The sequence below is a fragment of the Tamandua tetradactyla genome, chromosome 7 (genome assembly GCF_023851605.1).
Source record: "Tamandua tetradactyla isolate mTamTet1 chromosome 7, mTamTet1.pri, whole genome shotgun sequence".
NCBI classification, from domain to species: Eukaryota; Metazoa; Chordata; class Mammalia; order Pilosa; family Myrmecophagidae; genus Tamandua; species Tamandua tetradactyla.
The window spans coordinates 93,492,422-93,519,903 of record NC_135333.1 but is presented as its reverse complement, the minus strand read 5'-3'; the positions used below and the strand labels follow the sequence as shown (position 1 = coordinate 93,519,903).

The 27,482-nt window shown below is 37.3% G+C and overlaps 1 pseudogene; it reads left to right on the top strand.

The window, feature by feature from the left end:
• Window positions 1-15,016, top strand: part of LOC143690534 (ubiquitin carboxyl-terminal hydrolase 3 pseudogene) — a 32,620-nt pseudogene extending 17,604 nt beyond the window's left edge.
• Window positions 15,017-27,482: the final 12,466 nt, after the last annotated feature.

The window sequence follows — 27,482 nt, the reverse complement described above, 5'->3', positions numbered from 1 at the left end:
GATTATCTGCTTAATATACTCTAGGATGTTTCTAGGCATTACAATAATCCATACAGGATTAAAGGACCTCTGTCTTATTCTGTGCTTCCTGTGTTTCAGTTGTTCAAATGAGGTATACAAATAGGTTGAATTAGATTACGCACTACAGGAAATTTCAATTCCAGATCAAATAAACCTTTCTTCTGTTCGTCTCAAAGAGTATGTGTGGTTATAAAATATAAACACTGTCTTCCTTACCTCTATATTCTGAATTACTTCAACTCCAACCTATTCAAGTTCATTCTTATCTCTAAATATCAGGTTATGTATATAAATTAGCCCCTCAAAATCCAGAAATAATAATCACCAGTCTGGGCTTAATGTATCTGCTCTAAAAGCTTACAATCTAGGATCCTGTTTTCTTGTAAGCATTTTCTAAAAGTGACCATACCATTGGTTTCTTTTTGTTTCTGGCTTATTTTGTCTCACCAAATGTCTCACATGTTCATTCACATTATTGCATGCCTCATGACATTGTTCCTTTTTGTAGCAGCACAACCCCTTCATTCATAAGTATACACCATTGTTCACCAATCTACTTCTCTGTCAGTGTGTCCTTCAGCCACCTGCATTCATCGGGCATCATGTAGAGGGCCCAAAGTCCAGGTTCATCAGCATTCTCAATTTTAGATAACTTCATTGTTCCCAAGAGACAGAAAACCAATAAACACACCCTCACCAAATAGGGAAGCTAAGCCTCCTCTTAACTCTTGTCCCTCCCCCCATTATTTCCCTCTGCTGTTGCTGTGGTAGTGCTGATGGTTTCCTTTTGAACAGAGCTCATAGCATGCAATAGCAGTTTTCCCCCATACCCTGGACTTAAACACTCTTTATACAAGAATCATATCTTTGAAATAATTCTTACAAGAACTCATTCATATTTCTAGTGTGGATCCATGGGACATGTAAGTTTGTACAACCCTTTTCAATCTTGTTCATCTTCAATATGGTAATATTACTTCTAGATCCACTAGAGAATCACCTTCGCTTCTATCTATTCCCTTGCATTGGAATTCAATCTTGTTAGCTAATCGTTCACCCATCTCTAGCTTCTTGTATCTCTAAGTCCCCTGTCTTCTGTATTATAAGCCTCTGATTATACCTTTATGCTGGTCATAAAAGTAAAATCATACAGTATCTATCCTTTTGCATCTGGCTAATTTCACTCAGTTTATGTCCTCAAGGCTCATTCATCTTGTCATGTGCTTCAGGGCATGATTTTGTCTTATTGCTGCATAATATTCCATCATATGCATATACCATTTTGTTGATCCACTCATCTATTGAGGGGCATTTGATTTGTTTCCAACTTTTGGTGATTGTGAATAAGGCTGCTATGAACAAATGTCTATTTGTGTCATTGCTTTTAGCTCTTCTGGGTATATATCAAATAGTGCTGTTGCTGGGTCATAGGGAAACTTGATATTTAGTTTCCTAAGGAACTGCCAAGCAGTCTTCCATAGTGGCTGCACCGTTATACATTCCTAAGTAGTGCATAAGTGTCCCAGTTTCTTCACATCCTCTCCAACATTTATAGTTTCCTGTTTGTTTAATAGCAGCCATTCTTATAGGTGCGAGGTGGTATCTCATTGTAGTCTTGATCTGCATTTCCCTTCTAGCCAGTGAAAATGAGCATCTCTTTATGTACTTTTGAGCCATCTGTATTTGCTCTTCAGAAAAATGCCTATTCATATCTTTAGCCATTTTATAATTGTTTGTTCTTTTGTTGTTGAGTTGTGTGCTTTTTGTATATACAGGAAATCAAACTTTTGTCTGATATTTGATTTCCAAATATTTTCTCCCATTGAATTGTCTGCCTTTTCACCTTTTTGACAAGTCTTTTGAGGTGCAGAAGCATTTGATTTTGTGGAGTTCTGTTTATTTATTTTTTCTTTTGTTGCTTGTGTTTTGGGTGTAAATTTAGGAAGCTACCTCTTACTACTAGGTCTTGAAGATGTTTCCCTACATTTTCTTCCAGAAGATTTAAGGTGCTAGTTCTTATATTTAGGTGTTTGATCCACTTTGAGTTAATTTTTGTGTAGGGTATAAGATAGGGATCCTCTTTCATTCTCAGCTATTGATATCTAGTTCTTCCATGCCCAATTATTGAAAAGACTGTTTTGTCCCAATTCAGAGGATTTGGGGGCCTTGTCAAAAATCAGTTGACCATAGATTTGGTGGTCTATTTCTGCAGTCTCGATTTGATTCCATTGGTTCTATCTTTGTTCCAGTATCATGCTGTTTTGACACTGTGGCTTTACAACAGGTTTTAAAGTCAGGGAGTATTAATCCTCTATTTCATTCTTCTTTTTTAGGATGCTTTTAGCTACTGGGGATCTATTTCCCTTACAGTTGAATTTGGTAGCTAGCTTTTCCAAATCTTCAAAGTAGGTTGTTGGAATTTTGATTACTACTATGTTGAATCTGTAGATCAATTTGGAGAGAATTCACATCTTAACTATGTGTAGCCTTCCTATCCATGAGCAGGGAATGTCTTTCCACCTATTTATAACTCCTTTGATTTCTTTTAGCAATGTTATGTAGTTTTCTGTGTACAAGTCCTTTATGTCTCTAGTTAAGTTCATTCCTAAGTATTTGATTCTTTTAGGTGCTATTTTGAATGTAATTTTTTCCTTAACTGACTCCTCAGCTAGGTCATTTTTTATGTATAGAAATGTTACTGATTTTTGCACATTAATTTTGTATCCTGCCACCTTGCTGAATTTGTTTATTAGCTCAAGTAACTTTGCTATAGATTTCTCAGGATCTTCCAAGTATAGTATCATATCATCTGCAAATAATGAAAGTTTTACTTCTTCCATTCCAGTTTGGATGCCTTTTATTTCTTCGTCCTTCCTGATTGCTCTAGGTAGAACTTCTAGCACAATGTTTCATGATAGTGGTGATAGTGGGCATCCTTGTCTTGTACCTGATCCTAGGAGGAAGGCTTTCAGTCTTTATCCACTGAGTATGATGCTGGCTGTCAGTTTTTAATATATTCCCTTTATCATTTTGAGGTAGCAACTTTTGATTCCTATCTTTTGGAGTGTTTTTATCAGAAAAGGATGCTGAATTTTGTTGAATGCTTTTTCAGCATCAATTGAGATGATCATGTGATTTTTCCTTTTGATTTGTTAATGTGCTGTATTACATTAATTGATTTTCTTGTATTGAACCATCCTTGCATTCCTGGGATAAACCCCAGTTGGTCATGGTGTATAATTCTTTTAATGTGTTGTGGGAATTGATTTGCTAATATTTTATTGAGAATTTTTGCATCTATATTCATTAGGGAGATTGTTCTGTAGGTTTCCTTTCTTATTGCATCTTTATGTGGTTTTGGTATTAAAATGATATTACCTTCATAAAATGAATTAGGTAGAGGTCCTTTATCCTCAGTTTTTTTTTGGAAAAGTTTGAGTAGGATTGGTGTTAGTTTTTTCTGGAATGTTTGATAAAATTCCTCTGTGAAGCCATCTGGTCCTGGGCTCTTTTTTTGTATGAAGATTTTTGATGACTGATTGAATCTCTTTATCTGTGATTGGTTTGTTGAGATCTTTTATTTCTTCCTGAGTCAGGGTAGCTTTGCCTCCAGGAATTTGTCCATTTCATCTAAGTTGTCTAATTTGTTGGTGTACAGTTGTTCATAGTATCCTCTTATGATTTCTTTTATTTATTCAGGCTCTGTGGTAACACACCCCTTCTCATTTCTGATTTTATTTGCATATGGTCTTTTTTCCATCATCATTCTTGCTAGTGGCCCATCGATTTTATGGATTTTCTCAAAGAACCAACTTTTGGTTGGTTTGAATGAATTATACCTAACAGACATATATAGGTCATTGCACCCCAAAGCACAAGGTTATACATTCTTCTCTAGTATTACTGTTCTCCCATTCATTTATCTCTGCTTTAATCTTTGTTATTTCTCTTCTCCTATTTGCTTTGGGGTTAGTTTGCTGTTCTTCCTCAAGTTCCTCCAGGTATGCTGTGAAGTACTCAATTTTTGCTCTTTCTCGTTTTTTAATATAGGCATTTAGGGCAATAAATTTGTCTCTCAGCACAGCCTTTGCCACATTCCATAAGTTCTGGTAAGTTGTATTCTCATTTTCATCTGTCTCCAGAAAGCTACTGATTTCTCTAGCAGTTTCTTCTTTGACCCAGTGGTTGTTTAAGAATGTGTTATTTTATCTCTTTATATTTGTGAATGTTCTCATTCTTTGCTGGTTATTGAGATCCAGCTTCATTCCATTGTGATCAGAGAAAGTGCTTTGAGTAATTTCAAAGTTTTTAAATTTATAAAGACCTGTTTTGTACCCCAGCATATGATTTATCCTGGAGAATGCTTCATGAGCACTAGAGAAGAATATATAACCTTGTGCTTTGGGGTGCAATGACCTATATATGTCTGTTAGGTCTAATTCATTTATCAAGTTATTTAACTTCTCTATTTCCTTGTTGATCCTCTGTCTGGTTGTTCTATCTATAGAGGAGAGTTGTGTATTGAAGTCTCCTACTATTATTGTTGAAATATCTATCACTTCCTTCAGTTTTGGCAATGTCTGTCTCATGTACTTTGGAGCTCCTTGGTTGGGAGCATAGACATTTATGATTGTTATATCTTCTTGGTGATTTGGCCCTTAATTAGTATATAGTATCCTTCTTTGTCTGTTATCATGTCTTTACATTTAAAGTCTATCTTGTTCGATAGTAGTATAGCTACTCCTGCTTTCTTTTGGTTGCAACTTTCGTGGAAATTTTTTTTACATCCTTTCACTTTCGATCTGTTTGTATCCTTGTGTCTAAGATGAGTCTCTTGTAAGCAGCATATAGCTGGATTATGTTTCTTAATCCATTCTGCCAATCTCTATCTTTTAATTGGTAAGTTTAGTTCGTTAACATTCAAAGTTGTTACTGAAAATGTGTTTCTTGATTCCACCATCTTATCTTTTGTATTTTATTTGTCAGATCTATGTATTCTTTTCCCTCTCTCTCTTTGTATTCTTTAAATCACCCTTAGTGGAACTCTTCAATTCTGTGCCCTCCTCCAGACCTCCCTCTTCTGTCTTTTTTTTTTTTTTCTCAGCTGACAGAAGTCCTTTTTGTATTTCTTATAGGGTTGGTCTCTTGTTGACAAATTCTTTCAGGACCTTAAAAGTCTTGAAAAAGTGAAAACCTTAATCTCTCCCTCAATTTTGAAGGACAGTTTAGCTGGGTACAGAATTCTTGGCTGAAAGTCTTTCTCTTTCAGGATCTTGAATATATCATACCACTGCCTTCTCACATCCAGGGTGCTAGTAGAATAGTCTGAACTCAGTTTTATTTGATTTCCCTTGTATGTAGTAGATTGTTTTTCTCTTGCTGTTTTCAGGATTTTCTGCTTCTCCTCAACATTGGACAGACTTGGGGAAGGCCTATTTGGATTTATTCTGTTTGGAGTTCTTTGGGTTTCCTTCACTTGTAGATTTATGTCCTTTATAGGTGTTGGAAAAATTTCCCCCATTATATCCTCCACTACTCTTCCTAGCCCTTTACTCCTCTCTTTTTCTTCTGGGACATCAATGATTCTTCTATTTGGGTGATTTATTTTGTCTATCATTTCCCTGAGTTCCCATTGAATTCCCCCCCCCCCTTTTTTTTGCCATTTGCTGTTTTAAGTCTTCAAAGTCAATTCTTACTGTTCACTTATTCCTGTATCACTTGTTTTCCTGTATCACTTACTCTTTCTTCTGTCTCTTCAAATCTGGTGTTGTGGTGTGTGTGCCTCTAGTATGTTTTTCATTTGGTGACCAGAGTCTTTAATCTCCATGATTTCTGCTCTATTTCTATTTATTCTTTCAAATTCCTCTTTGTGCTCTTCTACTGTCTTCTTGATCTCCTTTATGTCATTTGCTGTTCCACTTATTTTATTAAGTAGAGTTGTATGACTGTCTTTGATTAGTTGTTCCAATGTCTGTGTCTCCTCTGGTATTTTAATTTGGTCATTATGCAGGGCTATATCTGTGTACATTGTGATATTCTTAGTGATCTTCTGCTGTCTTTGTGGCATGTAAATATCTTGATTGATATACTTTGGGAGTTGATTTCTTTCAGTAGCTTAAGGCCTTGTGTTTGTTGGGTGGATGATATCAGGGAGCAGGGCACAGGGTTGAGAGCTCAGTATGGTGATTTGTTTCAGTGCAATTGTGGGCACAGGTTGGGCATATTATGCTGATGCTTATAAACATGGGTGCCCAGTGGCCAAGTAGGATGTAGCTGCACAGGTGCACCAGTCTGGGGTGTGTAGCCCTTGTATGCACTGGTCTAAGGCATGGGGCCCTTTGTGCACATATGCAGAGCTGTGGGAGCAGGTCAGCATTATGCCTTCATGGATTGGTGGGAGCTATGACCCAGCTGCATAGGTCAGCACTTTCTTAGGGCTGAGAAGTGAGGCTGAGGGCTGTGCACATGCATGGTTCTAGGACTGCTGTAAAGTGTGGTTCCCCAAGCTGAATGACTTGATTGGGGGCCTGTGCACATGTGTGAACCTGGGAGTATCATAAATACATGTGCTGAGCTAAGGGAGGGGAGGTGAGGCTGTGTAACACTATGGGTGGTGGGGAGGCAGGGGTATGGAAGTTAGTGCACGCAACCTTTATGTGCTGGCAATATCTTGCAGGGAACAGGGAGGGGGAGGTAGTGCTTGGGAGGTGTGCAGGAGAGGTAGGTTGGGCTGCATTTGGGATGGGGTGTGGGGGAGGTAAGTGCACTGGGGGCTGGTGGGGTGGGTGTGCCTGGAGTATGAGGAATGAGAGTGGGTGATGGGGTTCAGGTGCGTGGGGTGTGGGGTGAGTCATCAGTCATGGGGCCATGCTGGTGAGGGTAGCACGCCCAAGGTATGCAGCCTGGCTTACTTTCTAGTCCTGTGTTCCCTTCCATGCACTCCTGCAGGCTCTGCAGCTCTGTGCTTCCATGCCAGGCTCCAGCTTTCTGACTCTCAGTTCCTTGTCCTCTGCAACCAGGGTTGCCACATGTGGTACAGAAGGCTCTCCCATGTTAGCCACACTCCTGAATTGCCACCTCAGTCACCCTCCTGTCCCTTCTCTAATTTGCCCATGGAGCAGGCCTAATCTCAAGCTACTCTAGTCAGCCATCTTCCCCAGAAGTCCCCATATATATATTTTAAAGCAGTTTTATTCATACACCATATAATCCATGCAAGGTGCATAGTCAGTTGCTCTCAGTATAATCACAGACTTGCACTTTCATTGCTACAATTAATTTGTAGAACATTTTCTTTGCTCCAAAAAGAAATACCCCATACCACTTATAACCCCTATCATTGATACTTAACATTGGTCTAGTACCTTTGTTAAAAATGATGGAAGAATATTATAATGATACTTTTAACTTTAGTTCATAGTTTGTATTAGGTTTAATTTTCCCACATATCACCCTAGTAACACTTGTAATAGTGACATATATTTGTTCTACTTCATAGAATAACATTCTTAAATTTGTACTATTAACCACTTTTGTCACTCACAACAGGTTTTACTATGTTATATAGTTCCATGTTTCATCCTCCACATGTTTCATTTCCTACTAGTGACATACATGATCCTAAACTTCCCCTTTCAACTACAATCACAAACACAATGTAGCGCTGTTAATTACACCCACAATAATGTTCTACCATTACTACTATATATTCCCAAATGTTTAAAATTACCCTTATTAAAAATTCTGCATGAATTAAGCATCAGCTCTCCATCATCTATACTCATTCTATCCTCTGGTAACCTATATTCTACATATTAACTCTATGAATTTATTCTTTATATTCAGTTCATATTTGTGAGATCATATAATGTTTATCCTTCTGTATCTGGCTTATTTCACTCAACTTCATGTCCTCAAGGTTCATCCATGTCATTGCATGCATCAGGACTTCATTTTTTCTTACAGTTGCATAATACTCCATCATATGTATATACCACATTTTGTTTACCCATTTATCTGTTGATGGACACTTGAATTGTTTCCATCTTTTGGCATCTGTGAATAATGCTACTATGAACATCAGAGTGAAATTGTCTGTTCATATCCCTGCTTTTACTTCTACTAGGTAAATACCCCTGTAATACATGTGAGTTTGCTGGACCATAAGGAAGTTCTATATTTAGTTTCCTGAGGAATTATCACACTGTCTTATACAGGGGCTGTACCATTTTTTATTTCCTCCAGTAGTGAATAAGTGTACTTATTTCATCACAGCCTGTCCAACAATTGTAGTTTTCTGTGTTTTTCAAAGTGGCCATGCTAGTAGGTGTGAAATGATATCCCATGATTTTGATGAGCATTTTCCTAATAACTAATGATGTTGAACATCTTTTCAATGTTTTTTAGACATTTTATATTTCTCTTTGGAAAAACGTCTATTTAGAGTTTTGCTCATTTTTTTATTTGGGCTGTTTGCATTTTATTATTCAGTTGTAGGATTTCTTTATATATTTTGAATATTAAACCCTTATTGGATATGTGGTTTCCAAATATCTTCTCACATTGAGTAGACTGCCTTTTCACCTTTTTGACAAGTCCTTCAAAGCACAAAAGTTTTCAGTTTTGAGGAGGTCCCATTTATGTATTTTTTTTCATGGATTATACTTTGATGGTACCACCAGATCCTTAAGCTGCCTCTTACATTTTCTTCTAGGAATTTAATTGTCTTTGCTTTTTTTTTTTTTTTCATGGGCAAGCACTGAAAATTGAACCCAGGTAGGCAAGAATTCTGCTGGTCTTGGCTTTTCAAATTTAGGTCTTTGATGCATTTTGAGTTAATTTTTATATAAAGTTGTCAGATAGTGGTCATCTTTTAATCTTTTGCATATGGGTATCCAACTCTCCTGGTACCACTTGTTGAAGAGACTCTTCTGTCCCAGTTGAGTGGACATGACAGTCTAGTCAGATGTCAATTGGCTGTAGGTGTGCAGATCTATTTCTGAACTCTCAATTCAATTCCAGTGGTGAGTATATCTATATTAATGCCAGTACTATGCTTTTTTGACTACTGTACTTTATATTATGCTTTAAAGTCAGGAAACATGAGTCTTCCCACTTCATTCCTCTTTTTCAAGATATTTCTGGCTATTCAGAGCCCTTTATCCTTCCACATAAATTTAATAATTAGCTTTTTAATTTCTGCAAAGTAGGCTGTTGGAATTTTGATTGGGATTGCATTGAATCTGTAAATGAATTTTGGTAGAATTTATCAAATCATCATTAGAATCTTAATAATATTCAGTCTTCCAAACCATGAACATGAACTGTCCTTCCATTAATTTTTTATTTCTTTTAGCAATGTTTTATAGTACTGATGTTTTTGTGTGCTGATCTTGTACCCCATCACTTTGCTTGACTCATTTATTAGCTCTAGTATTTTTCTTGTAGATTATTTGATACTTTCTAAATATAGGACCACTTGATCATAGTGTATACTCTTTTTTTTTCACAGGCAGGCACTGGAAATTGAACCCAGGTCTCCAGCATGGCAGGCAAGAATTCTGCCTTCTGAGCTATCATCACACCATCCTGTATAATATTTTAATGTGCTCTTGGATTCAGTTTGCAAATATTTTGTAGAGGAATTTTGCATCTATATCCATTAGAGAAATTGGCCTATAATCTTTCTTTCTTGCAGTATCTGTACCTAGCTTTGATATTAGGGTCATGATGGCTTCATAGAATGAGTTAGGTAGTTTTCCCTCTTCTTCAATTTTTTTTTTTTGTGTTTGAGCAGGATCAGTATTTGTAGAGAGAATCAACAAAACCATAGTTGACTCTTTGAGAAGATCAATAAAATTGAAAATCCTTATCTTAACTGACAAAGAAACAGAGAGAAGATATAAATGAATAAAATCAGAAATGAGGTGGGGGACCTTAATACTGACCTTACAGAAATAGAACAGATCATGAGCATACTATGAAAAAAGTTATGCCAACAAATTAGACAATTTAGATAAAATGGAAAATTTCCTGGATAACACAAACAACCCACAGTGGCTCAAGAAGAAATATAAGACTTCAACAAACCAATTACAAGTAAAGAGATTGAATCAGTCATCAAAACCATCCCCTCAAATAAGAGCCCAGGAACAGATGACTTTAAAAGTGAATTCTACCAATCATTCCAAGAAGAATTAAAATGATCCTGCATTTTACAAATTACAAAAATTGAAGAGGAGAGAAAACTACTTAACTCGTTCTTTGAAGCCTAATAACATTTCACTTTTTCAGAATATTAACTGATTTCTCTTATAATATCTTCTTTGATCCACTGATTGTTTAAAAGTGTATTGTTTAGCCTCCATGAATTTGTGAATTTTCCAGTCTTCTGCCTGTTGTCAATTATAGCTTTATTCCACTATGATCAGAGAAAGTTCTTTGTGTAATTTCAGTCTTTTTTAAATTTATTGAGACCTGGTTTGTGATCCAATATGTGGTTTAACCTTGAGAATGTTCCATGAGCCCTTGAAGAATATATATCCTGCTATTTTGGAGTGCAATGTTATGTGTATAACTTTTAGGTCTACATCATTTATCACATTGTTCAAGTTTTCTGTTTTCCTATTTATCACCTTTCCAGATGTTCTATCTATTCATGAGAGTAGTGTATTTTATTCTCCAGCTATTATTATAGAGACATCTTTTATTCCCTTCAGTTTGGCCACTGTTTTCTTCATGTCCTTTGGGGTACTTTGCTTAGGTGCATAAATATTTATGATTGTTATTTTTCTCAGTGGATTGCCCATTTTATTAATTTATAGTGTTCTTTTTTTTTTATCTCTTACAGCAAATTTTGCATTTAAAGTCTATTTTGTCCACTATTGGCATAACTACCACAGCTCTTTTCTCTTTGATTACAATTTGTGTGGAATATTTCTTTCTCGTCTTTCACTTTCTATCTATTTGTATCCTTGAGTCTAAGGTGGATCTCTTTAGACAACATGTAGATGGGTCATTTATACACACACACACACACACACACACACACACACACACACACACACACATACATATATTTTGGCAGTCGGTGTCTTTTGATTGAGGAGTTTAATCCCTGATAACATACAGTAATGAAATTCTTTGCAGTTATTACTTAAAGGCAGTGTTTACTTCAATGTACTTCAACCACTTTATTCTTTGTCTTTCATTTGTCATATCTTCTTTTGTCTCTCTTCTTCTTTTAGTTACATTTAGTGATAATCTTCATTTCTACCTCCACTCCAAGCTTTCTCTCCTATCTTTTCCTGTTAGCCTGCAGAATTCCCTTTAGTATTTCTTGTAGAGTAGAATTTTTGCTAGCAAACTCTCTCACTTTCTAGCTATCTGTGAATATTTTAAACTCTCATTTTTGAAGCACAAAAATTATTGTCTGGCAGTTTTTCTCTTTCAGTATCTTTAATATATCACAACACTGACTTCTCACCTCTATGGTTTCTGTTGAGGAATCAGCATTTAGTTTTACTTGAACGTGATGGATCACTTTTGTCTTCCTATTTCCAAAGTTCTTTGGCTTTGGCATTGACAATCTGATTAACACGTATGTGATGGTTAGGTTTTGGTGTCAACTTGGCCAAGTGATGATGCCCATTTGTCTGATAATTCAATCAGTCAAAGACTTTTAAGGGAGAAGAGAGACTTTTTCACTGCTTCTTCAGCTAGTGAACCTCTCCTGTGGAGTTCATCCAGACCCTCTATCAGAGCTGCCAGCTTCATAGCCTGCCCTGTGGATTTTGGACTCTTCCATTCCCATGGTTGTGTGAGACACCTTTATAAATTTCATATTTACAGATATCTCCTGTTGGTTCTGTTTCACTAGAGAACCCTGACCAATACAATATGTATTAGAGAAGTTCTATTTGAAATTATTTCATTTGCAGTACGTTACCCTTCTTGGATATGTATATTTATGACTTTCATAATATTTGGAAGGTTTCTGGCCATTATTTCCTCAAATATTCTTTCTGCCCTTATTCCCTTCTCTTCTCCTTCAGGGACATCCATGACACTTATGTTTGTGTGCTTCATTCTGTCATTCAAATCTTAGTCCCTGCTCATTTTTTTTTTCCATGCATTTCTCTACTGCTCTTTTGTCTGATTTTGGATAGCCTGTTTTCTAGGTCACTGATCCTTTCTCTGCCTGTTCCAATATGTTGTTGTATGACTGTAGTGAATTTTTTATTTTTTGCATGGCACTGAGAATCAAACCCAGGTCTCTGGCATGGCAGGGAAGAACTCTGCCTGCTGAGCCACCATGGCCTGTAATTTAATATACTTTTAATTTAATCTTTCAAGCCTTTCATTCCCATAAATTCTGCTATTTTTCTTTGTATGCTTTTGAATTTTTCTTTATGTTTACCCAATGTCATCTTAATATTCTTTATCTCTTTTGCCATATTTACCTTTATCTCATTGAGTTGATTTCACAGATTGGTTTGAATATTTTTTATTAGTCTTTTCATATTCAGTATCTATTCTGATTTTTTTTTTCTTTACATGGGCAGGCACTGGGAATTGAAACCAGGTATCTGGCATGCAGGTGAGAACTCTGCCACTGAGCCACTGTGGCACATCCTCCTCTGATTTTTAAATTTGTTCCTTTGGGCCATATCTTCCTGCTTCTTAGTATGACTTGCAATTTTTTGTTGATATCTGGGTATCTGATTATCTTGATGAGTTTACTCTGAAGATCAGTTTCTCTCTCTTATCTTGGAATTTGTTATTCATTGGGTTTGTATTAAAGCTCTTCTTTGATCCCCGCCCGCCCCCCCCCCCCCTTTTATCAATATTTACTAACCAAAACAAGCCCAGGTACACATGCTGGGAGCAGACCAGTTCAAAAGGGCCCTACAGAGAGGGCAGGAATAATACCAAAAAGTATTTTTTTTTTTTTAGCTCCTCAATGGTGTGCTTTCCTGGTTTACCCAGCATGTGGCATGCTCTGGCAACCTGTTCCATGCATCCTTAAAAAGGCAGGGTATTTTTAGCCTTCTGGGATTTTGCCTCTCATATGATTTGGAACACTGTGTGGACTGCATTTGTTCTTGACGGGCTAAAGCAGCAAGACTCAGTGGTCTAAATTTCCTGACTAATACCAGGCTCCATACTGGGCCATGTTTTTGAGTATGAGTGATTCTATGTCCCTCCTAGTCCATAGCAGTCTGCTTTGCAGGGATTGGCAGGCTGACCCAAAGGTTCTTGCCTCAAGGATGAGGGATTTGATGAGGGATGTGCACAAGGAATCTCAGCCATGTGAGTTACTCACAGTTTTTCACCACAGTTTCTCAGTCTCTTCTCTGACTGCTGTGCAGCACTCCCCTGGTTTCTGGGTCCCCAGAACAGTTGTTTGGACTGCATCTGCCTGCCCATTGTCTGTGTTCAGGAGAGGAGAGAGGCCTACAACTCCCTATTCCAGTATTTCCATATAAATTCAATGATGGGCTTTTCTGTTTTTGGAATTTTGATTGGGGTTGCATTAAATCTATAAATTGCTTTGGGTAGTATTGCCACCTTAACAATATTTAGTGTTTGTGCTGGTTTGAATCTGTTGTGTACTCCAGAAAAGCCAAGTTGTTTAATCATCATTAAATATTGCTGGGTAGGATCTTTTTGATTGGGTCTATGGAGATGTGACTTATCCAGTTGTGGGTGGTAACTTTTGATTCAATGGTTTCCATGGAGATGTGTCTCCACCCATTCAAGGTGGGGTTGCTTACTGGAGCCCTTCAAGAGGGAAACATTTTGGAAAAAGCTTTAAAGTACATTCAGCCAGAAATCTTTGGAGATAAAGAAGGAAAACACCCCTGGGGGGGAACTTCATGAAACAAGGGGTTGGGAGAGAAAGCTAGCAGACTTCACCATGTGCCTTTCCAGCTGAGAGAGAAACCCCAAGCTTTATTGGACTTTCTTGAGTGAAGGTAACCTCTTGTTAGTGCTTTAATTTGGACATTTTTATAGCCTTGCCTTAATTTGACACTTCTATGGCCTTAGAACTGTAAACTTGCAACTTAATAAATTCCCTTTTTTAAAAGCCATTCTGTTTCTGGTATATCATATTCTGGCAGTTTACTAACTAGAACAGAGTTCTTATCCATGGATATTTTGTTAATGTGGTGTATTACATTAACTTATTTTATATTGTTTTGAAGTTGATGCCAAATTTATGGACTATCAGCAGTAGGATGCCCATGAATTCATGTGCTACCATTTAGACCACCTACAACTGGAACCGCAGGGAGGTTCGATGGTGTTTCCCAGTCAGCAATTTTCCAGGAGAATGATCCTCTGTCTGTGAGTAACAAATACTGCTTAACTGGAGGATCTACTGTTGTTACAGCTATATTTGCAGGCATTCTACATGAGGTTAATGGCCTCAGATGTGTAACAGAATCTAGGAAGTTTGATTCATCCCTACACATTTCATTACATATTCCAAGTAATTTCTGAAATAAGTGCTCTAAGAACCAAGAAATGCACCAGTTTTGTTCACTACAAGATTGTCTTTACAGTTTACTGACTTAGAAGAATTTAATGAGATGGGGTTATGTATGTGCCACAAATGCAAAAAGAAAATAAAGTCTGGATTCAAAAACTACCCAAGGTGCTATGCTTACATGGGAAAAGATTTCACTAGACAGCATATTTAAGACACAAAGTTGACACATCTGTACAATTTCTTTCATGTGACCTACATATTAAACATGAAATACTTCTTACTAAAGCCTGAGGACAGTGGCCCAGACAACTGCTTCTACAACCTTGCTGCAGTGGTGATGCACCATGGTTCCAGGTACATAGGCAACTCATGAAGGTCACTGGTTCCATTTTGATGACAATAGTGTAACACTGACAGATGAAGAGACCATTGTGAAGGCAAAAGCCTACATCCTTTTTTTACATGGAATGCCAGACCAGAGCTGGATCTGATAAACTTTAATACCTCATCTAAATCATTATTCATCAAGTATACTGGTGTTCTAGTTTGCTAGCTGCCGGAATGCAACACACCAGAGACGGATTGGCTTTTAATAAAAGGGGATTTATTTTGTTGGTTCTTCAGAGGAAAGGCAGCTAACTTTCCACTGAGGTTCTTTCTTATGTGGAAAGCACAGGATGGTCTCTGCTGGTCTTCTACTCCAGGCCCCTGGGTTCCAACAACTTTCCCCGGGATGATTTCTTTCTCCATCTCCAAGGGCCTGGGCTGAGCTGCAAGTGCTGAGATGAGGAATGCCAAGCTGCTAGGCTGTGCTATGTTGCAATCTCTCATTTAAACACCAGCCAATTAAGTCAAACGTCACTCATTGCAGCAGACACATCTCCTAGCCGACTGCAGATGTAATCGGCAACAGATGAGGTTCACGTACCATTGGCTTATGTCCGCAGCAACAAGATTAGGTATGCTCACCTGGCCAAGTTGACAACTGAATCTAACTAACACAACTGGACAAACATTTCCAATTTTCCATTGATACTTGATCCAAGATTTCATTTCACTATGCACTTTTCAGTTTTCTATTTTGAATTGTTTTTGTCAATGGCAGTATTCTAGTTTGCTAGCTGCCAGAATACAGAATATCAGAAATGGAATGGCTTTTAAAAGGGGAATTTAATAAGTTGCTAGTTTACAGTTCTAAGGCCAAGAAAATGTCCCAGTTAAAACAAGTCTATAGAAATGTCCAATCAAAGACATCCATCCAGGGAAAGATACCTTGGTTCAGGAAGACCAATGAAGTTCAGGGTTTCTCTCTCCAGTGAGAAGGCACATGGCAAACACAGTCAGGGCTTCTCTCTCATCTGGAAAGGCACATGGTGAACACGGTCAGGGTTCCTTTTTTATCTGGAAGGGTACATGGTGAACACGACATCATTTGCTAGATTCTTCTGGCTTCCAGTTTCATGAAGCTCCTTTGGAGGCATTTCCCTTCTTCATCTCCAGAGGTCCTGGCTGGTGGAGTCTGCTTCTTGTGGCTATGTAGTTCAGCTCTGATCTCTCTGAATCTCCTTCATTCTCCAAAATGTTTCCACTTTTATAGGACTCCAGAAACTTATCAAGACCCACCCAAATGGACAGAGACAAGCCTCCAGCTAATACAGTTTAAGAACCACTCTTGATTAAGTCTCATCTCCAGGGAGATGACCTAATTACAGTTTCAAACAGACAATACTGAATAGGAATTAGAAAAAATGACTGCCTTCACAAAATGGGATTAGGATTAAAACATGACTTTTCTAGGGTACATACATCATTTCAAACCAGTGCAGGTAGTGACTTATTGAACATGGGCACCAACTAGTTTTTGTGTGTGTGTGTGTTTTTTCACATGGGCAGGCATTGGGAATCAAATCCGGGTCTCCAGCTTGGCAGGTGAGAACTCTGCCTGCTGAGCCACAGTGGCCTTCCTGAAACCCTCAGCAGATATTTTGATTTGCTGCTTTAGTTGTAATAATTCAGTTTTTATATGTAGTTCTCAGAACTTGGTTCTATTATTTGATTTTTTATATTAATGTTTTCATTTCTCACTTTGAGGCATATTTACATCAATGCTTTTGTTACTCTCACATGCCTAAAGCATGATGTGTTCTAATTATGAGGAGCAATGTACATAAATGCTTGCTGCTTTTTCACAACTTTAATGGATATCAGGTTGACTCTAAATCAAGGATCATGTGCACACATGATTTGTGGCCCATGAGATTCAGAGTGACTGCTTAGTAAACATTCTTTTTGCCTGTAAAAGATAACTAAGAGGGCATCATTAAGTAGACCTGGTAATTTCCGCTCTTGATATCTCTGAAGGCTGATGGCTGCTGTCTTTCAGTACTAACTAAAAAAATGTGCTGGTTCATTTGCATACACAAGACTTAATCCCACTGGATCATGGGATAATCCTTTTACGGTACTGTTAGATTCAGTTCACTAGTATTTTGCTGAAGATTTTTACATCTGTGTTCATGAGGGATATTGGTCTGCAATTTTCCTTACTTGTGGTATCTTTATCTACCTTTGGAATGAGGGTGATTTTGGCCTAGTAGGATGAATTTGAGCATGTTCACTCCTCTTTAATAGTTTTGAAAAGTTTAAGTAGGATTAATGTTAATTCTTCTTTGAGTGTTCAGTGAAATTCTCTTGTGATGCCATCTGGTCCTGAGCTTTTCTTTGGGAGGCTTTTGATTACTGATTCAATTTCTTTGCTAGTTATTGAAAATAACTAGTATTGTTTTCTGAGTATGAATTTGTTGAGATCTGTATTTTCCCTTGAGTCAATGTAGATAGTTTGTATCTTTCTAAGAATTTGTCCATTTCATCTAGTTTACTTAATTTGTTTGGCATAGAATTGTTTTTATAGTATTCTCTTACAGTAACTTTTACTATAGTGGAGTCAGTAGTTAGATATTTGTAACCTCTCTCTTTTTTTTTCCTTCAGTCTGACTAAAAGTTTTTCAATTTTGTTGATCTTTTCAAAGAACTAATTTTGGTTTCCTTGATTTTCCCTGTTTTGTTGTGGTCTATTTCATTCATATTCATTCTATTCTTTATTTTCTTCCTTCTCCTTGCTTTGGGTTTAAATTGCTATTGTTTTTCTCGTCTTCCTATTTTGAAGTTAGGTCTATGGTTAGAAGTCTTTCTTCTTTTTGAAAGATATCATTTAGAGCTATAAATTTTCCTCTTGAACTGCTTCTCTGCCTGCTAAAAATTTATGTTGTATTTTCATTTACCTCAAGATATTTCCTAATTTTGTTTGTGATTTCTTCTCTAACCCATTGGTGAATCTAAGAGTGTATTGCTCAGTTTCTGCATATTTGTGAATTTTCCATTTATCCTTCTGTTATTGATTTCCAGATTCATTCTATTATGGTAAGAGAATATACATGATATGATTTCAGTATTTTTATATTTATTGAAACTTGTTATGTGACCCAAGATATGGTCTATCCTGGAAAAAGATCCATGTACACTTGAGAAGAATGTGTATTCTGTTTTTGCTGAGTAAGTATTATATTTATGCCTGTTAGGTCTAGTTGTTTTAGAGTATTTTTCAAGTCTCGTATTTCCTTATTGATCTTGTGACTAGGTGGCCTATCCATTATTGAAAGTGGCCTATTAAAGTCTTATAATATTGCAGAGCTGTCTCCCTACAAATCTTTCAGTATTTACTTCATATATTTTGGGGTTCTGCTATTAGGTGTTTATATATTTATAATGGTTACATATTCTTGTTGAATTGACTCCTATATCAGTGATATAATGAACATCTTTGTTCCTCATAACAGTGTTTGACTTAAAGTCTATTTTATATGGTACCCCAGCTCTCTTTTGGTTACTGCTTGCATGGTATGTTATTTTCTGTCCTTTCACTTTCAACCTATGTGTGTAATTAAATGTAATGTGAGTTTCTTGCAAACACAATTTACTTGGGTCATGCTTTTTGATCCATTCTGCCAAACTCTGCGTTTTGACTGGTGAGTTTAATCCATTTGCATTGAAAGTCATTACTGATAAAGTAGGGCTTCTTTTTCCCATTTTGCTACTTAATCTTTGTAAGTATTATACCTTTTTTGGCTCTCAATTCTTCTGTTAACACCTGCATTAATAAATATATATCTAACATACATACATACACATACATATATATAAATATATATTCGTATTTACAATCTTGAGTGCCTTCTCATTTCTATCTGGATATATTTTCCATCTATTTTTCTTGTAATTATGGTGGGGTTCAAATGTAACATGCTTAATATATAACAATAATTTCTTTGTTGGACATTTAGTCTCCCCCCCTTATAATTATAATTAATATGGTAGGGAGGATTCCTGTACACATGTATCTTTGTACAACCTGGACACTGACCAGCAGCTATGAGATTGCCCATTTCCTCTCATCATGACTGCAGGTGTGAATGAATTAAGTAAATGACTTAGGTAGTGTGGGACGTTCAGCCTGATGAAGTAGAAATAGCATAAAAGTAGGCACAGCAAGGTGGGTCTAAGAGAGCTGAACCTAAGTTCTTTGAGGACCGAGAATTCCAACTTGCCCTCCTCTTACAGCTTTGTTTTCTTGCTCTTTCTAATTCCCAGCAACTCTCTGACCATTCCACCTTACAGAAAGTGTTGCTGTTCCGTGACTTAATTATACCTCCTAATCATCCTGTCCACTGCCCTTTCCTCATTTCCTCTATGTGAGGTCTATGGCTAGTTGTTTATTTCACACCATGGTCTGGTCTTAAGAAAGCTGAGTTATGTTCACACATAGCATGTCTGCAAATACACAAGTGGTTTAAGTCTCACTTCAGAGCCCTGCGTTTAGATCCCACTTAACTGGCATTTGGTGGGAGTATGATTACTTCAATTTATTCCAATGGGAATGGAAATGGAAAGGACAGCAATTTATTTTCTATTCTGGTTAGATAAATCTATCAAACTGTGGTCAGGGATGTTAAAAATTCTCTAGGTTATAATTTGTACGCACATTAGGTATTTAGAATAAGTGAATGTTATATAGACATTCACATTCTTTTTTTTTATATACATGGACAGGCACCAGGAAGCAAACCCGGGTCCTCAGGCACGGCAGGCAAGCACTCTTACCTGCTGAGCCACCGTAGCCCGCCCGACATTCACATTCTTAACTGATTTGACAAAGAGGAAGTGTTTGCATAGAAGGAGCAAGTAAAGGCATGAGATGACATGGGGCTAGTGTTTTGGTAAAACAGTTTGAATGTAAACAAATATAGGTAACAACTCAGTTGGGTATGTTATGTCCTGTTAAAGAAGTCTAAGGCATCCTTCAGAAGTATCTGTGTTCTACATTTCTATGTTAGGTATATGTGTGTGTGTGTCTGTGTCTGTTAATGGGGTGCACAATAGGTTTCTTTTTCTTTTAGTCATTTGTAGTCTTGGAATTTAGTGACATATATCAGTTGGAATTTATATTAGTAGCATTTTTTTTAAATGCCAAAGAATTCTGGTTTTGTGCAACCTTTTTATTTCAGCTTCAGCTACTAATAAGCCTCTTGCTGCAATGACGTTTCCATTTTGAGTTGGTAATTAGATGCTACTGACAGATACACAACCTGGAAAGTTGATTCCTGGTGGCACCATGGTGAGAGGGCACATTCATACCTAGTATGTCACACTTGCAGGTGTGATTACAGGAGAACAGGCAGGGTGGTTTCTGCCTTATCTTTGATAGTTGTGACTGACCCATAGCACTACAGGACTTGCCTTACAATATTCAGCAACTTAGGAAGAGCCTTGCAGTGAGAAACAGGGACACAATGTTCTGGATTACACAATGGAATGAGGGGAGAAACTGGCAGCATCTTCGTGTTTGCTATTTTAGTAAAACCATAGTTTCTTGAAATAGTTTTGTGATTCATTTTCAATTATTTCCCACTATATGGTTTAGGATACAGAGTGATATTTACTCATATACAGAATAACAGGTGTTTGGAATAATTTTTAATTTATCAGTTGAATAGCTTATTTTCATAAATAACAGATTCTGTTTGGTTTTTTTTTTCATGGTATTTATTGGTATTCTTTGAATACAAGAATCTCATGTTATAGTATTGATCAATGTATTCACTAATATATTTCCATGCAGTAAACATAATTTTATACTGCCTAGTGACCCTTCTGCTGATATACATCTGTGACAAAATTGTCTCCAAGAATTATGGACTTGCCTTTTGTGTTACTTTTTTGTGTGTACCCTGTTCATACTAAGGTGTTAAGTATAATTGGAATATGGAATAATAGACCAAAAATAACAGCTAAATTGATCCTTTTTTTCTCTCAAAATCAAATGTTCCACTTGAATTGAAATAATTTGTGGTGAGAAGGGGAAAATGAAAACTCCACTGAAGTAGTTTCTTTATCTTTATAAATCATTAACTGGATCTGCTTGACAGTTTTCCTTCATTAGGGTTCAAAATCATACCTCCAGGATAAACTGCTTTTTAAATTAGCCACCATTATCATTATAAGTAAGAAAAAGGACCACAGTTTTTAATACAGAAATTTCAAGACTGAAGGTGTTTTAAGCAGCAAGCATCTTGGAGTTGCATGTCATATGAAGCTATTTATTATCCCTGTTCTAAATTATTATTTTTTCTTATTTTTAATAATATTTTTGATTCAGAACTGTGAATGCTCTGGGTACCAGAAGAAAGTTAGTATGACTTGCTTCAAATTATAAGACAGATTCCTCTGATGTGTATGTTATATTTGAAGTTATTTAAATTTGATCACAGTTATACTGTAAGGAATGACAGTTGTTTATCTAGAAGATATAGATATCTGACCCTATGATTCTCCTTTCATCCTGTACCAAGATAGTGTTATAAAATCACTTTCATTCTCATCACAACTAATTTATACTAAGTTGTTCTGGGTTGTGTATATTGCTGGAGATACAACGAGATTTTACAAAGGACTTATGAGCACAACCAGTATGAAAGAAGATATTTTTACTGCCCCAACCTCAATTTTCCTAAAATTACCTGTGATCATGACCCCAAACTCATTCTTTTTTCCCTTCTACATTTTCACAATGGCCTTTCTCTTAACTTGCAAATGTAAAGCATGTCTCTCATCCTTCCAGAGTGTTGCTGTGCCACACGTGTAAAATCAGCTGAGTGACTAAAGAATCACACACTATGAAATAATGGTGTCAGAAAAGCCTCCTTTCATCAAGATACTGTTTTAGTTTGCTAAAGCTGCTGGAATGTGATATACCAGAAATAGAATGGCTTTTATAAAGGGAATTACTATGTTATAAGTTTACAGTTCTATTGCCAAAAATGTCCAAATTAAGGCACCAACAAGAGGTTACCTTCATTCAAGAAAGGCTGATGCTGTCCAGACACCTCTGTCAGCTGGGAAGGCATGTGGCATCTCCTTGTCCCTTCCTCGTGGCCTCCATTGTTTTCAGTCTCTGCTTTCTGTGGTTTCCTTTCTAAGCACCTGCGGGCCTTCACTTAGCTTCTCTGGAGCACAACTCTGGGCTCTGCCTTGGTTAGTATCGCATGGGAAGGCACATGGTGATGTCTGCTGGGCTCTGTCCATGTCTAGGCATCTGCTCTCTTTTTTGGCCCTCCAAGCATTTCCAAACATTGGTTACTCCATCAGCTCTGAAACAACTCTTCTCCAAGGGTCTGCCCATGAGATTTCTCCAAAACGTCTCTCCTCTTAAAGGACTCCAGTAAATTAATTAAGACTCACCTTGGATAGGTGGAGTCACATCTTGATCCGTTTTAGTTTGAAAGCTGCCAGAATGTGATATACCAGGAATCAGAATGGCTTTTAAAAGGAGGAACTTATTAAGTGGCAAGTTTATAGTTCTAATGACACGAAAATGTCCTAATTAAGGGATGGCTATGAAAATTTCCAAATTAAGGCACCAGTAAGAGGTTATCTTCACTCAAGAAAGGCCAGTGAAGTTCAGGGTTTCTCTCTCAGCTGGAAAGGCACACGGTGAACATGGCAACGTCTGTTAGCTTTCTCTCCAGCTTCTTCTTTCGTGAAGATTCCTCAGGGGTATATTCCTTCTTCCCCTCCAAAAGTCTTGGGCTGAGTGGGCTCTCATGGTTCTCATGGCTCTGAAGCTTTTTTCCAAAATGTTTCCTCTTTTAGAGAATTACAGTAAACTAATCAAAATGCACTTGGAATGGGTGGAGTCAAATCTCCCTCTAATCAAAGATTAATACCCACAATTGGGCGCATCATGTCTCCATGGAGATAATCTAACCAAGTTTCCAACTTGGAATAGGGATTAAAAGAAACAGCCACTCCCATAAAATGGCTCAGGATTAAAATTTGGCTTTTCTAGGGTACATAATCCTTTCAAACTGGCACACCATCTAATCAAAATGCTACACCCACAATTTGGCATCCTGCATCGCTGTGGAGATAATCTAATCAAAAGTTTCCATCTTACAATATAGCATCAGGATTAAAAAAAATGGCTCCCCCTCCAAGATTGGATCAGGATTCAAACATAGCTTTTATAGGGTATGTAATGATTTCAAACCAGCACATTCCATCCTCTGGATCCCCAAAAAGCCATGTTCTTTCCATCCACAAAATACATTCACTCCATCACAATTTTACAAAAGCCTTAACATATTTCAGTAACAATACAAATACAATAAAAGTAAAAAAACAGTACAAAATCTTATCAAAGTCAGGCATGGTCTGTCCTAAGGCAGAAATTTCTCCTCTTGCTGTGGACATGATAGACTCAGAACAAATTATCTGCTTCCAATATACAAAGGATGCACAGTCATAGAATATATGCTTCTATTGCCATAGGGAGAAATTGAAAGGTAAACAGGGGTCCCTAGACCTAAACAGTTCTGAAAACCTGCAGGAAAAACTCCATTGGTTTTCAAAATCTGAGAGTCATTTATCCTTGGGAATTTTGAAAGCAGCAGTCCCACCCTTCCCAAGGGCCTATGCAGTGGCTTTTCTCTCTTTCCTAATGCTGGGATGAACTGCAATACTGGGTGCATTGGAGGGATCACCTTTCTCTTGGTTCCACCCTCTCTAAGCTTTGGGATAGTACCCAGGATCTCTGCTATATCTGAGGCACACACTCAACCCCTTCAGAACAATGGGGTGGCAGCCAGGCTTCCCCTAATTCCTAGTTTACATGCTCCACCCTCTCCAGGGCCTGGGGCAGCAAAACTGTTTCTGAGCATTGAGGTATAAGACTTGCTCTCTGCCTTTGGGGAAAACTCATCTCTCCAAGAGCTTGGGTGGGTTTGTTGTCTTGGCCTGAGGTTTTTTTGCTTCAGACCTTAGCATCCATGGTTCTGCCTCTGAAGTAATTTTTCCTTCCATTTTCCCCTTTTCTGTCCCTTTTAATCCAGACCAGCAGTGGTTCTATTTATACAGATCCCACAGTTTGTCAGTTTTCTATGTGGTGTACAGGGATCTTATCCATCAGACAATAGAACTTTCCACAACCCCTTTCTGGATAACTCCATTTCCAGTCCTAACTTTTCCTGTAATGACTGACTGCTTCCATGTGAGTTAAATCCTCACATGGGGTCCTATTCACTGGGATCTCCCTTTCTGGAAGCCCAGAATTTTCCAGACTATCAATTTCTGTTTTCTTTGTACCCAAGTGTTCAATTCTCAACTTATCTCATTCCTCTCACATTTTACTATGAGCTGCATGAAGCAGCCAAATTTTCCACATTTATTTTGGAAATTTCTTCTGCTAAATATCCAAGTTCATCACTCTCAAATTCTGCCTTCCATGCACAGAGAATGCCTTCCATCCAGTTTGCAATGACACATTCATCATTTCTGTCTAAAGCCTTATCAGAACTATCCTTAGAGTTCACATTTCTACCAACAGTCAAAGTATTCTAGGCCTTCATTATCAATCTGAAGAGGGCAGTAATAAATATAAACTATGACCTTGTGACCAGTACAGAAATGAGGATCATGATGGTATGAATATTTCCCCCTTGTTTTGTTATAAGTATGTTTGTATTTGCACATAAAGCAAATATTTTGTTTTCCTCTTATCATAGGATATAAATTGTATTGTTCATGTTATATTTAAGTTATAGGATATCAAGTTTAAGAGTGAATGTTACCTAAGGACTTTGCACCCTATTCTGGAGAGATTTAGTGCATTCCCAGTTGTATGCATGACAGTTGAGTGATGTTTGGCAAAACATATGTGTTTATTGTGTTCTGCTTAAAAATTAAGCATGTTTCTAGATGATTCACCTCAAGTTTACAAGAGGTGAACTGTGATGGTTACATTCTGGGGTCTACTTGGCCAGGTAATGATACCCAGTTGTCTGGTTAGGCAAGCACTGGCCTAAACATTGTTAAAAAGATATTTCATGGCTGGTTGATAAACCAGAGGACTGGATTTTTAGGTCATCAGTCAGTTGATTGCATCTGTGGCTGATTCATCTATTTGTAAACTAAGGGAGTGTCTCCTGTAAATGAGATAGTCCAAACAGATGGATTTGATCTTATTTGTTGAAGACTTCTAAAGGAGAAGACAGAATTTTCACTGTTTCTTATTCAGTAGTGAGTCTCTCCTGTGGAGTTAGTTGAGATTTTTTATTGGAGTTGCCAGCTTCACAGCCTGCCCTATAGATTTTGGATTTTTGCATTCCCACAGTTGCATGAGACACTTCTATAAATCTCATATTTACAGATATCTTCTGTTTGTTCTGTTTCTCTAGAGAACCCTAACTACTGCAGACACCAAAAACCCAACAGAGAGCTTTGTGCTTTGTGCTTCCCCTTTCTAATCTTATTTCTGTAAAGGATAAAATATAAAGGACATCAGGAATCAGATAGTTGACTCACATTGGTATAGCCATGAATAGAATTTGGAAGGCAGTTAGCTGTTAAAGGATGCCTGAAAATGTTTATTTAGATAGAAAAAAAGTGAAGCCAGCTTCATTTTAACAAATAAATCTTAATTTGGCTAATTGATTTGTTAATGAACATTGGCTTTGCCAGTTAGTCTATAAGGAGGACATTTTCAATAAATTGAATGAGCTAATTCACAGGTGCAAGATTTTGATGAAAATATATTCAACAGATTGTCTGTTAGGAGACAGTTTGCCCTGAGTATATCATGTTTCTGTATATCTGAGCCTTACTAGCTGAGAACATGTCTAAACAGTAAACAGCCTTGGAAGCTACAGATAGTGTATCCCTCGAAGGAGATTTGGAGACATACACCCCTTTCTGAGCACATTGGTTAAGTAAGGTGCTTTTATGTAAAAGAGTAATAGGCATAAGCGACACCTTTTTTAAGTCTTAGAAAAACTTTTATGATGTATTTCACAGAAACCAAGATGGTGAATGACTCTAAAAATAGGGTAGCAAATCATTTTGCAAGTATGGTGGTGAATCCAATTATTTGCTTTCAACAAAGTGGAAGGAGTAGCTATTAAGTGTCTGACATAGGTAAACATTTTTTTTTTTTGCTTATTACATGGAAGGAATGAAAAGAATTGAATCACTGCAAGAATACAACTTCTTCCATTTTCTATAAATATTAAAACTAGCAATGGAGTTGATTTGGCATGCTATTTTATTCTAGCAATAAGTAATATTGGTGCCATATATAAGAATTAACCCCAACAAAACTCTCAGACACTGAAAACAGCCACACCATCTAATTAAGAGGTGCATATTTTATAGATATTTTTCTTTTTCTTTTTTTTTTTTTCACATGGGCAGGCACTGGGAATTGAACCTGGGTCTCTGGCATGGCAGGTGAGAATGCTGCCTGCTGAGCCACTGTGGCCCACTCCATATTTTATATTTAGTATTTATTTATCAAAATTTATGTTGCATTATTATATATGAGTGTCATGGTCAGCTTCATGTGTCAACTTGGCCAAATGGTGGTACCTGTTTGTCTGGTTGAACAAGTGCTGGCCTGTCTGTTGCAATGAGGACATTTCATAGAATTAGATCATGATCACATCAGCTGCATCCACAGCTGATTCATTTGTAATCAATCAAGGGGAGTGTCTTCTGCAGTGAGTAATGCTCAATCTAATCACTGGAAGCCTTTGAAGGAGGATTCAGAAGAGACAGGTTTCTTCCTGCTTCGGCCGGCAAGCCTCTCCTGAGGAGTTCGTCCAGATCCTGCATCGAAATTGTCGACTTCACAGCCTGCCCTGTGGATTTTGGACTCTGAATTCCTGCGGTCATGTGAGACACTTTTATAAATTTTATATTTGTGAGAGTTTCCTGTTGATTCTGTTTCTCTAGAGAACTCTAATTAATACATCTTGGTACCAGGAGAGGTTCTTAAGAAACAGAATCTTAAAAATGGGTTTTTATGAATGGTTTTCTACTCTGACTAGATTCAAAGGCACTAAGAACTCTGATTCCCATAATCAGAATGACACTCCCAATCCATGGAGTGAGTTGGCAAAAGAGATAGTCAAAATATCATCATTTGATTCTCCTAATGCTTTGCTTGTGTGAAGCCAGACTCTGGGGAATAATGTTTTTGATACCTTTACAGAGTTTTGTGGAAATGAGATGTTGGCTGATTGTTGTTAGATACACTGGCTACATTAAGGGTGAACGGGATGGGTTTAAGGCTTAATATGAGAAGCTTAAATGCCATCTGACAGATGTAGACATTTCTATGAGTAAAGGAAAATATTATTTCCTGTAGCAATAGACTTGAGATTTCAGAATCTTATTGTTAGAGTAGCAACTTTACAACATAAACTGAAATCTCAATGTTGCATGGTGTCTGCCATTAAAGTGAGGGCATTGATTGGAAAGGAGTGGGACCCTGAAAAATGGGATGGTGACATATGGATTGATAATGATGTTGGGGGTGAGATTGAAACCCTAGGTCATGCTGAGTCTTCTTTAGATAACC